Source organism: Platalea leucorodia, assembly GCF_965183815.1.
Source record: "Platalea leucorodia genome assembly, chromosome: 6".
NCBI lineage: Eukaryota > Metazoa > Chordata > Aves > Pelecaniformes > Threskiornithidae > Platalea > Platalea leucorodia.
In genome coordinates, this window is record NC_138828.1 from 58,940,474 (window position 1) to 58,946,581 (window position 6,108).

Sequence of the window (6,108 nt, forward strand, 5' to 3'; positions counted from 1 at the left end):
CGGCCCGGCGGCGGCCGGTGGGCGGCCCCCTGCTGCCACCTGGCGGTGGCGGCGCGCAGCGCAGCGCCCCGCGCCCCCAGCCCCAGGGCCGGTGAGCAGGGCAGTTCATTTCGCACACATTCAGTCTGTTGAATAATGAGATTTTCAGAACAAAAAAAATCTTAAAGAAAAAAAATACCAAGGATGGTATTTGAAAATTTTATTCAATACAGAGAGATATAATAAGTCCAAACTACATTTCTTGAAGCTGTTTTACTACTCCGGACTTTGCAAGCTTTTCTAAAAAACAGCCAAAGTCGATTTCAAAAAAAGGAGCAATATTAAATGGGATGCAACATTATTCTCCTTACAAATACTAATAAAAAACACTGAGCATGATTTTTCTGGTTATCTCTCATCATCTTTGAAAGCCTAGCATGAAACTTTAAATCCTGGTTTAGTTTTGCACAAACACCGTCAAAGGAGAGCATTTTCATGAGCACTAGGGACTCACAGAGTTTCTCAATACATATAAATTACATACACCTAGAAACACTCCCAAGCACTGAGCTGACTGTGACAGGATGGCCTGTGTATAAGCTAGTAAAAAGTTTGCTGGCTGCAAAAACAGGGAACTTATTTCCCTTGTGCGTAGCTGGAATAGGATGGAATATTAAACGTATCCTGTATATTTTTGTGCCCGTTCTCATGAATATCTCTACAGAAACACGTACTACCTCTGCTGCTTTCTCACCGGCTTTGTGCAGCAGATGGCAATATGGCATTCTAGATGGAGCAGTCAATATCAGAGTCCATCCCTGCTGTTCCTCTGCACTTTCCCATGACCTCCCTACCCTCTCAAAACATGATGGTAGAGGAGGCAGAGAAGTGCAAGCAGCTGTCTATTTGCCTGGCAGTATATTGTGACACAGGACTCCAGACATACTGTGTGCCTGTGTTGTGACTTCCTGAGAAAAGATAATCAGAATATTGATTTTCCCATCATGCGTGCAGTTAAAACGGAAAGTCTATTCATGTAAGAATCTGAAATGACCAATGCTAGCTAAATTTTCAAACACTGCCACCTGGGCTGCAATTCATCTGACTCCATATCCGTATACTCACTCCACTTTTACTCTGTATAAACCTCCATATTCAAGCTATTCACATTTTTCTGAAGGAGATGCTTAAGATTAGCTAGAATTCAACCACCCAGGACAGATGTCTTATTCCCCTTATCACTCAGCAGATCACATTCTGGCAATGGTCCTGCAGATGGTGTGAATCAGCCCACCCACGCTTTCATCAGGCTGCCTAACTGGGCAGACAAGAGTCAGCACGCTGAGCAAACACCCATATGCAATTCCCTTGTCATTCGCGCTTGCTCCTTAACAGCTATCACAGTACCCCTTGCAAAAAGACCTCACAAACAATTGATCATCTTCACTTATAAAACTTCCATGAAGCACTAGACCAAACAGGGATTCCCTGTAGAGAAAAAAAAAAGTTGGCTCCCCATCACATAGAGCTTGAAGTAGGGACACAACTTTTGTCTTAAGCCTGCAAAGGACCCTGTGCTTGGTACCTTATTTCTACTGTGCTCAGTACCTTATTTCTACCTTTAGAAAAGCTTCAGTTCACAAAAGACACCAGACAAGTCAAGCGGACTACCTGTTGCACGCATTTCAGCCCAGTCATGTTCCTGGAAGGGCTGGAAAGGCTCACTCGTTCAGCCCAGGGGAGGACCAGATTAGGAGAGGGGGGAGAGATAAGAAAGGACAGAAATGGTGGACATATAAACTGTGCACTCTGAAAGGAACAGGCTTGAACAACAGCTGAGAGCACTGTCAGAAATTTCTCTCAACAACATCCCTGCGTACATGAAGAATGTTGCCCACTGCAGGGGCACAGCCAGTCATCGATATACACGCTCATACCTACTATGAGGCAGCTGACATTCGCATCAGTAACAAGGGAAAGACTGATCTGGAGAGAATGCAGCAGGCAGCTCTGCCTGGTTCAGGCAGAGATGCTTGAAGGAGATGCTTGTGGAGAAATATCCTGGCACTCTAGACACGCACAGGGAAATGATCAGCATCAGCTCTCTCTACATGACAAAATGAAGTAGTACTGAGTAGCAAACTCCAGCACTGAACCTCTGCTTTGAAGAACTGAAGAGTTCACCAGCAATAAGGTAATAGGCTGATGACACAATACTTAAGTCACAAGCCTCTCCCCTCATCACCTTTAATGGTTACTCTGTGGTGATCGACTCTTAGGTTCAGAACCAGCTGGTACTGGGCAACTGTCTGTTTTGGTACAGATTCTACCAGAATCCATGTAGGAAGCACCAACACGTGGCAAGTAAGAACAGAATGGAAAACAAAAGCACAGGGTGCTTATCTGTTACTGTGTATGGTTTCATCAACTGACTCAAAGCCTTGCCTATGATAATTAAGATGGTGCTAAATACTAGCTAGATGCTGTTCCTGGCATCACAGAATCTTATGTGTCCTATTTTACTGGAAAACAGTTCCAACGGGATTGTTACAGAAAACCAAAAGACATCACATGCCATGTACTCCCCAGCTTGTAGAAACGTGGTGAGATCTAACCAAGGAAGCTCTGAAGAAAGCTGTGACAAGTACAGGGAGGGGTGCATGAGCATGTGAAACCATCTTCAGTCTTTGAGAGCAGTAAGCAAAGCTGCCAAGTGCATGCAGTCCCTGCAGGCTTATGTCCAGAAGACAAATGAAGTTACCAGAAATGCAGCTTTAGTCACAGGAAAACAGAAGGCTGTTGACCCTGTGGCATTAAATGGAGTCCTCGGGTAACTACCACTCTCTTCATATTATTTCAGAGCTCTGAAAATTAAAAAAACAGAAACTTCTCTCCACTGTAGTTTTCTTCCTTCTCCCCATACAGTCATGACCCTCTAAAAGGTTTCAGTTGCTGTTATTTTGTATCCTTATTCTTGATTTGCACTTCCAGTACACAGCAGAGTTTAATTCAGCAAAGGGAAAAGAGGTAGTCTTTCTTTTGTGTTTTTTTGTTTGTTTGTTTGTTTCCTTGGTTTTTTGGTGTGTGGGTTTCTTTTAAGCCTTTTCTTCTGTTATCTGTTTCTCAACTTTACATTTAAGGTCTTACTTGGCAAATATCTTCACTGCAACCTTTTGGGCTTCTCAGCGTCCTTCCTGCATGTCAACATCCATTTGAGTAATTTTTCCTTCATAGGACCCAACTTTGAGCAGTATCCTTTGTTCTTCAAACTAAAACGGAGGGAATCTGAAGGGATAACTACTTTGTTAAAGGATGGGATTCAGCCTTTTAAGTTCAGGTGGCCCTCCTCAGGTAAAACTCGATGCAGCTTGGTTACTATTGAAGTACATCCAGTTTAAATTCCTCGTCACTTAGAAAGAGATATTAGACACCTAAAGATTTGCAGGTTTAAAAAAAGCAACACAAAAATCACCTGATCGTAGCAGACATATAAAAATCAGATCACCATGACTAGTAAATGATTCAATACTTAACAGAAGGGGCCATTAAGAAAAAATTGCAAGAATGTATCACAGAAATACTGTTTTGAAAAGCGACAGAAAAACACTGGGATTTTAAATATTGTGACTGTGAGATTTTAAGAAATCTCCAGTCATGCTACTCAATGAAATCTAATAAGGAATTAAGACTTTGCCCAATTGCTAGCAACAACATTCAGTGCATATAGAGCATTTTCCATCAACTAATTAGAAAAGAAAACCTGAAGAATGACTTGGGAAAAATCGTACCCTATGCATTAGCATACTAACAAGGAGAGGCAGAATTGAACATGCTCACAAAAGACAGGGAATTTGTCTGAGAGTATGTCTAATAAAATAGTTCAGATAATGTTGCCAAGTTTGCTAAAAGGCAACAGACACAGAAGGTTGCTCAGAATTTAGAGGCAGCAGGAAAAAGTGCAAGAAGTTCCACTGAGCATAGAACAGTACATCACAGATTCTCTGACCTCCTGGAGAATATGCAACACGGGGGAGCCTATTATCTGAATTTTAAGAGTTTTTCATTAGTGATAAACACAGTGAATTTTCAAGTTGTGGTAACACACAGAACCTGTGTGAAAGATCTCAGTTTCCTATAGCAACGTCACGTGCAGAGTGATGAACAAAGCCAACGGGCTACGGTACGATAAGGAATATATGGTGGGGTCATACCTACAGGGCAGAGCTAGGAATGGGATCACAGAGATGGGAAGCCTGAGAGACAGCTGCACGGCGCTGCTCTGCCAAGGGAAACGGGGATAAAGCAAACAGCTGTTCTTGCTGTACCACCCGTCCGGGCATGCCTCACGCGTATCTTGTTAAGGCAGCAGTAAAGGTTTTAGGGAAGAAGAGAAGCCCGTTGTTGCTGCCTTCAGGGGCACAAGCTGGCAACACCAAGGGTGCAGAGAAAGGGAACAGACAATCCTAGAAAGACAGCAGGGACCTGATGAAGAAAGCAGCACAGATGGATACTTGACCATGAGAAAATAATGAAGTAGTCTCTTACATTGAGCTTACATTTCAGAGAATGGGGATCACCAGGGGAAGAAAAGGATCTCCCCTGCAGTTCTGGGGATGTGATTTCAGGCCTATAGGTACCTAGGCGTGTAGTAGTACCAAAGATGTGCGTTAACGACTCTGCTATATGCAGTAGTTCACCACTGAAGCATTGCACATGGTCCATGTAGGTAGGAAAAAACAGAATAGAAATCAAGAGGCAAAACTTAGGTTGTTACACAGGATCTGAAAATCTGCAGCATAGTCTGAAACAATGAGAGCAGCAGAGGTTCAGAGCATGACTCAAGAAACAGTGCAAGGGAAAACAATATTCTTCAGGGCCTGGCAAAATTTCTGAGGTAGACTTTATAGGAGGAACAGGCATGAGCTAAATTAAGTTGCTGATACTTGAAAGTTAAATTCAAGAAAAGGCAGACTTTGAAACAAATGATATTTTTATTGGTTGTCTGCTAAGCCCTGGAGACTCCAGCAAGATTTATTTTCCTCATGAGTTTGCAAATGCACGTTTCATGCCCTTGGCAAAGCATTATTCAATCTTTCTAAACTATGTTGCAGTAGTTCAAGTCAGATTACCAGAAAATGTATTACTGTGTTCATGTGAGTATGACTCCTGATTATTTTTTTTTTATTCCTCTCCTCCCCCTTTTATTAGCTTCCCGCCCTTTAGCCTTCAATCATTATGCTTTTCCTCAGTCAGCTATACCCCTGCCCAGTAAACAGATTTATCCTGTTTTTTTAATGTGGTAGGATCTCAGTGAAGCCTACACCATGTGCATACATATATACTCAGAATCACACAGCTGCTTCTCTTACTTCCCCCTCTGCCCCCAGTTTCCCTGCTCAATTCTGCAGAAGCATCCCTTAAGAGATTAACCCTTTCCCAAACAGCAAGGTCTATCACACCACAGCTGTTTAGATTATAGCCTAACTACATCTATAAAATTACTTGACCATTTTTAAAGTAAAAAGCAAAAGAGACTGATGCCCTTCCTATTGTTTTCAGAATAACTATAAACAGCCTTTTTCATAGCTGCTTCAAGGTGAACACTTAAGTTAAAGGGGAGCTTTTCTCATTAAGATCTCAGTGTGCTACCTGCTTCCCCCAGAACAGCAGCTCCAAGAAGAAGCCTCATGCAAAGGCCCTAACCCGGTTTAGTCTACAAAGCAGGTCAGTACTTTTGCAGCAGCCTTTACCCACCCCAACCCACAGAGGGCTTCCTAGACCCTCCACTCAGAGGGAGCACCTCCTTCATTCATACCCTACCCCCGCAACGGGCACCAAGAGAGAAGGGGACCCCGCCGCCCTCCCGGGGCACAGCTGTGGTGGCCCCAAAAACCCGCCTGAAGGAGGCCGCTGCCCCCGCGCATGCGCGGCACCGCCCACCCGCGAAGCTATTTCCGGTCCGCGCCAGGTGCTTCCGGGTTGTGCGGCGGCTTCCGTCGGCGGTGGTGGGGCAGGTGCTGCGGGGCGCTCCCTCCGGCGGCTGGGGGTCCCCGTCCTCCCTCCCGGTGCCCCTCTGCGCCGCCCTCGTTCTGCTTGTGACCGCTGCCGGCTCTCCTGGGGTGAGCGGGG